This window comes from Cyanistes caeruleus, chromosome 12 (assembly GCF_971803275.1).
Source record: "Cyanistes caeruleus chromosome 12, bCyaCae1.hap1.1, whole genome shotgun sequence".
In the NCBI taxonomy this organism is placed as follows: domain Eukaryota; kingdom Metazoa; phylum Chordata; class Aves; order Passeriformes; family Paridae; genus Cyanistes; species Cyanistes caeruleus.
Window position 1 is genome coordinate 8,222,598 of NC_141712.1, and position 12,258 is coordinate 8,234,855.

The window sequence follows — 12,258 nt, forward strand, 5'->3', positions numbered from 1 at the left end:
ATTTTTTGGGGTTTGGCTTCTTTTTTTTTCTACAGCTGTTTATTAATCTAAATACTCCAATCATTGCATTTGCAGAATTCTTTCCACATCTAAACAACAGCTCAAGAGTTTTTGGGATTGTCTTTTCTGAAAGTGCTGTAGGTAACCACTGCAAAGGCCCAGAGAGGAGCCCTCCTCAATGAAAGGTTCTGAAGTGAAACCTGTGCACAGAGAGAAGTACAAGCACTCATGTGAGATCACAATAGCTAATTAGCCACCTGCAATTTGTGGTGCCTCAAACTCCACTTAGACTTCACAACATTTTAAACACTTAAACTTCTGACTTTCAGGATAAGCTTGCTTAAAACAAAAGAAAAGAATGAACGGAGCACACTTCCCTGAAGGAAGTAACTTGTAATCTTCATTAACCCCATTATGTGCAGCATCATTTCATCACCCTAACACTCCCTGCAGCTGTCTGGCAAGCACAATCTCAAGAAAAGCTCATTTACATATGGCTCCTGGCCTTGCTCCCTAGAAAAATTTGCTAAAACAAATCACAGTGTCAAAAGAAAGCTCATTAAATTTTTACATCAGGCTGCTATGTTACCCTGAGCTCCCTGGGTAGTCATACCTCTTTCTGTCGTTAGTTTCCAGTCCTTAAGGCTCACATATTTTCAAGGGCAGAAGCAAACCAATTATGAAAAAGGAAGTTATTTGCTTACTGGTACACAATGGCACATCCAGCCACTGCTAATTCACATTCACCAAGAACAGCTCAATTACCACATCACACCACCCTGCTGAATAACACAATATTCCCACATGCATTTAATTCAGCACCAGTATTTCTGTTGAGGCAACAGCACTTGAACATACTGAAAATGGGGATTGAGCACATTTAGCACCATTTCTCTGACTCTTCTGATGATGCAGTTCTTCCTTAACATAAAGGAGCACCATTTCTCTAGTGGTGATGTTAATGTTTCAGAAGACATAAAAATCCTTAGATATCTGGAAAAGTTAAAAACACTTATTGGCTTTGCCTTAATCTACATTATGTTGGGTATTTTCAAGGAAGAGGCATTTAAAGAAATTAATTACATGAAAGTTATATTCCCTGTTCACCCATCCCCTCTATTTAAAAGGTATGCCAACAATTTCTGCTTTTTTTAAATCTCTTCTAGAAGTTTATTGGATTTGAAATATTTATCTCACTTCTAAAGGATTCACATAGCCAATATTTCACTATGCTTTTCAAAGAGTACTTAGGATCTTACTTGTTCACAAGGCCAAATACATTAAAGATTATTATTTTATTCACCACCACTTCACTTTTTCATTTGTTTTCAGGCCTGACACATTTAACTAACATTTGATGGAGGGCAGTCATTCCTTCCCAGCCCAGGCCTGCACTGCCACTGGCAGGTAAGATGCAAATCAAAGGAATTGCTTCTGAAGCTTCACAGCAAGATTTCTCTCTCAAAAGTGTCCCAGGCAGCAGATGCTTTTTCCAGCTTCCCAGATTTCTTAGAGTTCTGCTGAATCAGGATTTTACACCGAATATGCTATCTACTGCAGATCTACACTTTTTCAACTACAAATGGTTAAATAATTAACAGGCACCTGACCCAAAGGAAGTCACAAAAGTCCTCAGACACCTGGCACATCTTGAAGCTACTGATCATCATCATCATCTAGTGAGTAGAGGCAACTTAGTGAGACCTGGAACAAAAGTATTTAATTTAAAGAAAAATGGGACAGGGGGGAGAAGCAGGATGTGAGCTCAGCCCCTCTCCCTCTCACCCAGCTCATTTATTCCAATTGAAAATATTTCCATGCACCATTGTGGGCAATAAGGAGAAGCCACAAGGGGAAGCCATCAGCATTCTAATGGTAACAGACATCACAGGACAAGAGCAAAAGGTCTATAATATCATCTGTAAAATCAAACACCAAGCACCACAGATTCCTGTACTTCTGGTGGAATTTGTAGCCTTCTGATGTCAACAAAACAGTATCACCCAGAGAAATGACCAGAAGCACTGACAGAGTCCTTATGAGCAGCTGCTGAGAGCCCAGCATCCACAGCTGCCCCTGACCACACAGACAGATCCACTCCACAGCCCATTTCATGCACATGCACTAATATGTAAAGAGTAAAGTGCATTTTGGAGCTATTCTGACATTTGACCTCTACCAAAGTATTAAATTTAAAGCTGGCATTCCTGCATGGAACTAAGGGTAAAGTAACCCATTCTGAATCTTCCTAGCTGTACTTGCACAGCCTTTACAGCTAGAAATAGCTTGAAATTGAAAACAATTGGAAACCAAGACAAAGTAGACAAACAAAAACATCACAAGAGGTATTGCTTAAACACCTAAAGCTGTTCTAAACTTCCAAACATCAGCTACCAAACTGCATTTACTTTCTGTTGCCAGCCAAGAGGCAGCCCCACAACCCAGAGCTGCCAGTCTCTTAAATTAATTAGAGACAGTTCAGCGATCCGCAGGCAGGCTGCTTTCTGCACTCATGGACAATTGGTTTCCATTTAATTCCCAAGGGGCCAAGGTTGCTCTTACATGTGAGCCAATGTTCTTTCATCAGCCACACGTTACAGGAAGGCTGACTTCCCACGGGGATTTCTGATCAGAAATCTTGTGCTGCTGATGTCCCAGCTTCCAACAACCTAATTATGGTACCCATGGGAAAATAACACTCTGAGGGGATTTTCTGATGCATAGTTTTGGGGTTTTGTGAGGGCTCCCTCCCACATGTATAACATTAATGAATGAAAATTATCTAACACGTGATATGTCACTTAATGAATATTTACTCATTATGCACAAGTCCAACTGGCTCTAGTGAAAATTTGACATCTCAGATTGTGTCACAGAAAACTAAACATCAGAAGGAATAAAACTTTTAGCAGAAAAATGGCATCATTTTTTAAAATTTGACACAAAAATTATTCTTTAGCATTATCCCCGAGTTTCACAGGACTGCTACTGCCTTTTTAAACATGCTCTTTTCAAACAATCGTGCTGGGTTAGTGAATTGTGTGCTCTGTCATTCTGAGATGAACTCAGACAGCAGGGCAGAAAAAAAGAAAAACCCAGAAACCCCACAGGATCTATGTGCAGCATGTATCCCAATACTGACAGAAGCAATATATTTTCAGGACCTGAAAAAAAGAAGTACTAGCTGCACGAAAACAAGGTTCAGTTAAATAATAGGCTGCTCTCCTTGTATTTATTGCAGTTAAAACAAGCATCTTTGAGGGCACCTCTGCATTTTCATTTATTAAAGCAAAGTGCACAAAATAAGGCTAAAAAGATTTTGACGTGAGATTGAAGTACTAAACATGGTCTAACCCCCCAAAAGTTTTAAATTTCTGGGGCACCCACTGAAATAACATGTATCAAAGCAGCACTTCTTGGATTAGATTCTCAGATCAAAACCTGTTGTCTTTCTTTCTGTACCCCATTTATTTCAAACAGTGGACACATTCCCAAATACATTTTAGCCCATGCCAGAGATTGTCCATAACCACTTAATCCTCAAAATGTTTAACCTGCTAGAGATTGCAGGTTAAACTTTCAGATCCATTTCTAGAATGAAAAGAGGCAAGTGAGTCTCATTTATCACTTGTAGCTTCAAAAGTTTGAGCTTTATAGATCAAGACACTGTGAATATTCCTTGGACCATAACATCAGCACTGCTCAAATAGGAGCTGCTCTCATTAGGCTGCTGAGCACTTTTTAGGAATATTGTGTTGTTTTAAAGGCTGGCAGTTCCTTGGTTAAGATTAAAGTGAGCCATTTCATTCCTGAAACCTTGTAAAACACTGCATCTGAAAAACACCCTTACTGTTTGCAATAGACCCAGCCTTTCAACCTGAAGAATAATATATTTGTGCATTAGCTCTTAAACTGATTGGATGCTGCAAGTTCTTGTCTGTGTGGGAGTCTGCCCACTTTAGAATTTCAACAGCTTCTTTATGAGCTGCACGTTGGGATTCACAGCACATCTACAGTTTGTCATAGGCAGTACCCTTTATATCATTTGATTTCAAAGCTGCTTGCTACAAATCCTCTGCAATCAGGTTGTTATTAATACCTTTAATCTGCCCTCAGACAAGAAATCTAGTGCAGTGTGGTTGTGCCAAGCAGGCTGAACAGTAATCAGCAACCATATCTGATGGATTATGTTCTTTGTACACTATTTACAGTGAGCAAGGAACAGAAGAACACGCATATGCTCATGCCTTGTGCTACTGTGCATGCAGGCACTGGGGCTGAGCCCATCTGTATTCTCACCAGTGTGTTCTCTGCACCCAAGGCAGCTGAAAAGAAATAGAGTTCTGGGGGAAAAGCGCCATACTGCCCCTCTAATGGAATGAAATATTCACAGCTTTTATCAGGTAGCATAAAAGGTGCTACAACTTGAATATACTGTGCAGTAAATAGCAATTCTGAGCTCTGCTATGTGTTGTGTGCTTTTGCATATTGAATGGGAAATCGAGGAGTTTACTGAAACTTAGGAAAAATGAATATCAATTTCTGTTCTCCTTCTGGAAAAAAATCCCTCATCACTGCTACTTATCTCTCCAGCATAAAATCCCTTCAATTTAAACTGCCATTACAGTCATAGTTCTGAGATGCATGTAACTAGAGGGCAGTCCTGTGCTACTAATTTAAGATTTTTCCTTTCACAGAATTCATTCTGGCAGTTGTTCCTCCTTTTGTTCCTGTTTTTGTTGGGTTTTTTGTTTATTGGGTTGGTTTTTCTTTGTTTGTTTTTAATGTATAGCCACAGGCACTCTTCTATGTATGTACTCTAGTCTAGACTCTTGGGCCCATGGTTTCTACAAAACTCCTTTGCTGTGCACAAAGATCACATCTCTGAGGTTCTGGTAAATAGCACAAATTTAGCACAGACACAGAAAAAAATAAGCAAACTCCACATTCTTTGTCAGTAGGAGCTAAATGAGAATTCAGAGCATGGAGTTTCCAAACAGTGCAAACCTGTGTTTGTTTGAGCAAACACACTTTACCTTAGAATGCTCCCTCAAAATCCAGGAAACATTGGGGATGAGTGAGAACTGGGAGTCAGTTAATAAAAGCAGTAACTCCACACAACCAAATTTTACCACTTTTGGCTTACTCTGAATCACTATCACTTGTTAATTTTGACTAATTATTTTTTATCTTCAACTTGAAGAAACTCTTGCTAGAGACCATTGCGCTCAACTCATAATTGCACAACACATGAGTTAGGAAATTAGCTATGGCTATCCTCTAACTCTCAGCTCAAGAACTGAGGCAAACTAAAAACAATCAGCACAAAGAAAATATAAACCACTGGTTATTCAAAAAAGCATGAGATTACAGAGTGCAGGATTTGTGTGAATGCCAAAGAACAAAATTCAGCTGAGGAATTTCCCTGCACAAATCTGGCAGCATTATATATTACCCTGACTAGATGTGGTGAATAAATAAGTATATTTAAGCATTTACAGGAGAGACTGGAATGGGTCAGCCACACTGTCAGGTACCAATTATTGGTAATCAACTTACATAGAGATAAATGCAAGTAAATATGTCTCACTCTTACAAAATTTCTTTGAAAACCCTTTTTCTGAAGAACTTTTACCTTCAGATAATAACAGCCAGGAGTTATTTTTATGGAAACAAATGCAATAATTTTCATCTGCTGCCTATTGATTTTGTGCTACAGCTTAGGCACAGGTGTGTGTGTTTAGTGCATTTGAAATGTTCACTTATACTGATCTCTAGAGGCTCCCAGATTGGGACAGGAAAATAATCTCTCTCTTACTCTGTCATTTCTATTTATTTAACAATGGCCTTTATGTGGTTCTCCTTGCTGGTTTATCTGATTCACAGCTATTTTAGCATGTTAAGAGGTGGGGGAAGGCAGAAAAAACTGGCAGTAGAAAGAACAGTAAATCCTGGGAAAGAGAAAAGTTATAACCTAATATGCATGTAAATAATTCCACTCTGCATGACAGAAAAGTGACAGATTTTCAGGCCTGACCCATGATCATTTCATCCAACTGTGTGCACACTTCAGAGCACAGATCCTGCAGTCTCTGCACCCTGGTGTCATTTTCTGGTGTATTTTGGAGTTAGTTCAAGTGCACACAATAGCTGCAATGGAGATGTACATACCATTTCTGCACAAAAAGAGTTTTCAATCATCAAAGCTAATATTTAGCAAAGTGTAGTGAATATCAAGGTATGAACATTTTCTGTTTTCATCCTCTGAGTTTACTCGGTTTTTCCCCAAGATCCCCTGTGATCTGTAGCATAGAAACATTTTCTGAGAAATATCAGGAGTATGACACTAAATTAACTGGACCACAGCAATGACTATTGAGGTTCTTTTAGATTAAAAAAAAAATAAAAAAAAATAAAAATTGAAAAAGAGGTCCTTCTTTGGCCAAAATTGAAAAAAAAAAAAAAAACAAGAAGAAGAAATTCTGCAGCTCATTTTTGGATCCTACAGCTCTCCCTGCTTCTCAGGTAAAGGAGTCTGATCACGACTAATATCACTTCCTGAGCATAATTTGCTCACATCAGAGAGATAATTTGACAAAATTCTGGGGAAGACATGGCCTGCCAGCTGACAAAACTCAGGAAAACACCTCAGGATTTGAGGTACGGGAGGGGCTTTGAACCCCATAGCACATTTCTCCTTATTAAGAGGCAAACAGTGCAAGGACAACAGGAAATACATGGAATTACCTCCCTTGGCAAACACAAAAGTTTATTCAGAAGTGCTAAACAGGTTTGAGGAAAGACCAAGAGTTAACTTATTTTTGCAAAATGTTCTGCAGAGTAAAGCTGCTGTGATGTAGAAATTCTAAGCCTAACAGAATCTGGTCAATGTTTTCAGAAACTCAGCTGAAGCATTTCTTTCATGGAAGCCTTCAGAGAAAAAAGTCAGATAGTAAGAACTGACAAGGTTACAGTACATGGACTAGTTTCATGTTTTTAAATTACTTAGGCCAAATGGATTTCATCCTAAAATATTTCATTTGCCAAGAAATCTTGTTGTAAGCTCTGAGAATCCAAGGAAGACAAAGGTAGTGCCAGAACACTGGTAGACAAAGGTAGTGCCAGAAAAAAATGCAAAATATGGAACTGCTCTTCCAAAAGGGAACTTGGGGAAATCATTGAACAGCTTAATTTGAGCTCTACAAAAACTCAAAACCTAAAATAGAACAAAAAAAGCATCAGCACCAACAGTGAAAGAAACAAAACACCCCATTGCAATCAATAAACTCCTGAAGATAAAATACAATTATATAGCAGGCAGCATTGATTTTTTTTTTTCCAAAACAAACCAAATTAAACTCAATTTCCTCTGTAACAGTGTACAAGAGCACCCAGATATCAAGTTTTTTGTAACTTGTCTGTCAGAGGTTTTTTAATTGTGACAGTCCAAAGCACGATCGGAAATGAGATGAAGACGAAACTAATGCATGATAAGAGACAAAATGCTCATCCAGAGAACAGTTATTAATTATTGCCTGTCCAGAACACACCAGGAAGGTTTCACCAAGGCCTGTCAGTAATTTTACATTGCCCAGTAAATCCTGGGCAATGGAATAAAGACTTCTCTTAGCCAAAGGTGCACCTGATACAACGTTAGGGGCCACAGCCTGTAAAACAGGTTTAGACTTCAGAATGAGAATAAACAATATTAAAAATTGTCTCTGTAGGCTATAAATACTGCTAAGCTCAAGGAATTATGTAAAAACAGGAATATCCAGCAGTGACTAATACAGGAAGAAGGTGGGTAAGCAGCAAGACCTAAGCTAGGCTTGCTTAGGCTTAGACTCCAAGTGCCCTGAGCTGGACAAGGCTGGCAGAGCAGCACTGCTGGATGAGAGGCAACACAACCAAGTGTGAAGGACAAAAGGGAACATTTCCCTTCTGTACACACCAAGGATGTCCCTAATGGGAAACTCCAGCACCACAGGTAGAAGCCACACTTAGGGAAACATGTGGACTAACTAGAAAAATTCAAGACACTGATCTGTGCTCTGTGGAAGGAGGTTAAAGCAGTTTAAGCCACATTGCAACAGTTAGTAAGCAAAAGCATTGCTCCAGGCTACATTTCCCTCAGCTTTTGCCAGAGATCAGCTCAAAATTATCTTTAAAATTAAGAAATAAAATACATACCTCTGTAAAAGAAAAGTCATGAAGAAGCTCATCTTAGTGAGGAACTCCATGCAGTCTTTTCTTACTTACAGTGGGCATTGGCATCACCTGTACTGGTTAAATGGATGTATTTCTTATTAAAATACAGAAGCTAGGGCACAAAACTTTACCAGTCTTGCACTGAGGAGCCAACTCAGTGCAGTGCCAGTTTCCCAGATCAATTATTATGTTGTACAGCCCATCCCTGTGCCCACTAGTAATATACTTCTTTAGCCCAGGATGAAGCTTCCTCATTGTCAAAAATGCCAATTTTGTCACATTAAACTATTTCAAAAGCTGGAAAAAAATCGATCCTTATTTTGAATGAATGCCCCACCAGAATGAAAAGGAGGCACTTCACTGCTTTCACACCCTAATGATGGCCTGATTAACCCAGCAATTCACAGTGAGGGAGCCAAACAGCCTTGATGGGCCACAGGCACCAACTGTGACTTACAGCTGTATATTCCTAAACTGGCCTCTCCAGCCCCATCTGATAAATCAACACACAAGTCATTAAATGGTTCATTATCCCAGCAATATGATTCATTCTCTCTGCCAGGAAACACAAGAAATGATGGGCATCTTCTACTTGCAACCATGACTGTCCATCAATATAACAGATTAAGTGTGTGAGGGAGTTTAGTTTGGTGTAAAGGTCAATGGGATGCTTCATGTGCCAATTTTTCTTCTGCAAGCCTTGACCTCTTAGCAGGGAAAAAAAAGTGTGGACAAAGAAGAAGAGAATGTGGTTATCCTGCTGTGTAGACAGCTTTTTAAGATAAAATAATAGTTAACTTAGAAATCAAGAGCCATGACAGAAGAGACTGGAAACAGGGCTTGCACCTGGTCACCATGAAGTCTGGCACCATCAGTAGCCTGTGCTGAGAAAAATATCACTTTTTTACTATGCATTCACATTTCAGCTTGTCCATGACAGCCAGTAGGTCTGAATAAACATTACTAGATATATAATAAATAAGTCTCTGTCATCACTGTATTATGCAGAAGATGATGCAATGTCCCTCTAAAGATAAAGAGTTTGAGAAAAAAAACCACTGGCCTAACCTAAGAAAAAGTAGAAAAATGTGCATGGTCATTACTTCACAGAAACATTTAATAGAAGCAAGTGTGTATTCTTACTTCCAGTTACTCATCATATATCAGCAGCCATTACAAAATTTAATTTTTTTTTATCTCTTGTCAAAGACTAAACTATTTTATTATTTTGATTTAATGGCAACCATATTCTGGATTTTGGATTTTTTGGGAAAAAAAGCATGTCCTGTGAGGTTTTAATCTGAAATGTTAGTATGTTCTAAACAGTCCTACATTGATAGAAGTGTTGATTTCAACTTTATTCCATCTCAGTAGAGTGTTCCTAAATGGAAATGACAGCAACAGAATTGGTTGTGGATAATGTATTTGGAACCACATTACATAAACTAGTATTATGTATAATTAATTGATGATCACATGAAGAGATCTGCCTTTCTAGATTCACTCATACAAAGAGAACCTTATGCTACATCTTTGCAAATCTCATTTCCTACAATTCAGAAAAATTTATGTTAAAAAGCAATGAAATGTGACATATTCCTCCAGAGCAAAGATATTAACTTCTTCTGAAACGAGTCTGCATGAAATAAAAAAAAAAATAGCATAGAATTAACATTTTTGAAGATTCCTAATACACAAAATTATGTTGTTGAAATTGATGGCAGTGAGGTTTATCTCTTGACATAGGTCTAGGAAAGGATAACCTCAGAGGGACCAATGGTCCAGCCTTAACAACTAATCATGATTCAGATAGGTAGTAGAAGTAGTAAGAAAAAGTAATATAAGTAGTAAATCTCTTGGAAGAGATTTTTCCCTCTGTCCTCCCAGACAGGGCTTTAATGAGACTCAGGAAAGGGAAGGCGAGGGTGTAGGGGAAGGGAAAAAATAATCTTCAGAAAATGTTACATATGAGGAAAAAGAAGAAAATCAGGACTGATGAAAGGCACAAACAGCTTAAGTTCAAGATCTGATTTTCTGCTACAGTCTAGTAAATACTTTACATTTTGCTAATTATGTGTTTTCTTTGTCAAAATGCAAACTTTTAACAAAAAAAGGGAGAAGCATATAATTCAAAATAATATAGCATTTAAATGAGATTAAAAACATTCCTGATGTTTCAGAATTTGACATTCAACATTTAGCAATAATGACTATCAATTTTCATGCTGACATACACTGAGTTTTGCTAGTTAGGTGATTTCTGCCCACCTGGCTTCCTTTTCTGATCAGGATATATAGTCCTGCTATTCAGTAACTACTGGCAAGTATCAAAGGTGCTGTGTATGATTTCACAGAACACCTTTCAAAAATATTGAAACTGAGATTGTTTCAATACTGAATTCCAGAAGTCTGGGGTGTTTAATCTGAAGGGAAGGGAAGGGAAGACTTATGTTGTATATTGTATCACTTATTTTAATGGTGTTTTAACTTAAACACTATGAAAAATAAAGCTTGCATTTTAAAATTTTTAAAGGTTTAAAAAGGGACAGTATTTAGCATTGGAGTGACTGGCAAATTTCCAGTAGTGTTTTGTTAGCTGAATTCCTTTTTTTAAATATATATACTTTTCATTATATGGGTTACATATATATTTATAAGGTTTATATATATATATTTAAATATTTTTGTGATTTTTTTTTATGTTCTGGGAATTCTTTTCGGTTTTTTCAACCCTTGATCTATCATGCAATAGATTACACTTTGTAATAAATTACAAAGATTTAATGTTTGGTAGTTGTGTATGTTATTTTTTTATAATGTATATGTTATTTCTTTACAACCTGCATGTTATTTTTTCTAACAATAGACAGGGAATTATTGATAGTCATAGGGTAACTAACAGGAGGTTTTTGAGTTTTTTATGTCATCTGTGTGGTTTTTACAATGTTATCTAATTATAAAGATAGTTTTATGCTATTTTTATAAACTTATCTAAGTTTTATTGTCAGTTACTTATAAACAACAACAAAAAAAATAAAAGCCTTCTGTAAAATTTAATATATTTTGTCAAAACTTAAACTAATATATATTTACATATATTCACATATTTATTTATATATATATTACACTACTCTTTATATATATATATAAAAGCTGACATATTATACTATATTGAAGTAGTTAAAAGGGGTTAAAAATAGCATTCTATTAAAGTCATTGCAATTAATAATAATTTGTAAAAAAAAACTAATGTCTAAATGTGTGAGCCAATAACAATATTGCTATTTATAACAAACCTCTTGTTTTCCAAACTGCAGACTACATGGAAACACCCCAAACATGACCCAACAGAGGCAATTTGCAAGGCAGGATCCTGCAGAAGGCGCAGCTGCAGGAGGATGCTCTGAAGGTTATCACCCCAAATCAGAGCTCCTTAGGGAGAAATCGCTTAGAGCCACTCGTGTTTATGTTTTGTCCGTCCTTACAGCAGGGTTTGGAGGCTGCTGAAGAGAAGTTTTATACCAGAGTGCCTTCTAGTGGTTATGGATCTCACACCTCAGCTCCAAACAGAAATCCCAACACCGGCCAAATAATTATTCACTAAACCAGTCACAAAAATATATCCATTGATGTCTTATGGGAAATGTTTGTTGCATGTCAGACTCTCACCGTTTTCCATGGTAGAGCTGTTTATAAAAACAGAAACATAATTTAATCATAAAAGGGTATTATTCACCTAACACATAAGGAAGAAAATAATAGATACTAAAATGCAGTGTTCATCTTTGAGAAAATACTTAACCTGCATTGCAGGTTTATGCCAGCTAGAAAAATTAGCAATATTGTGAGTTCATTTCATTGAATAACTCTAAGAGCAGTATTTATTAGAATGTTTTTTACCTGTACCAGCTACACATTTATGTAATATTGAGCTATAACATAGAAGTTTACACTTGGATACCAAAAAACACTCACAGTCTCAACTGCAAAATTCCCTAATACATAAAATTATCTGAAAAGGTGGAAAATAAATGGCTAGACTGCTCAGGA

General features: G+C 37.2%; 1 long non-coding RNA gene across 1 annotated transcript in view; it reads right to left on the bottom strand.

Annotated features, from left to right (window-relative positions):
• The window catches only part of LOC147650838 (uncharacterized), a 59,506-nt gene extending 50,955 nt beyond the window's left edge, over nt 1-8,551 (bottom strand). Inside the window, exons 1-2 of the long non-coding RNA XR_015275203.1 lie at nt 8,435-8,551; nt 8,191-8,282 (exon numbers count right to left, since the gene is read on the bottom strand). This is a non-coding gene — a long non-coding RNA (uncharacterized LOC147650838). The remainder of the gene's footprint in view (nt 1-8,190; nt 8,283-8,434) is intronic.
• Nucleotides 8,552-12,258: the final 3,707 nt, after the last annotated feature.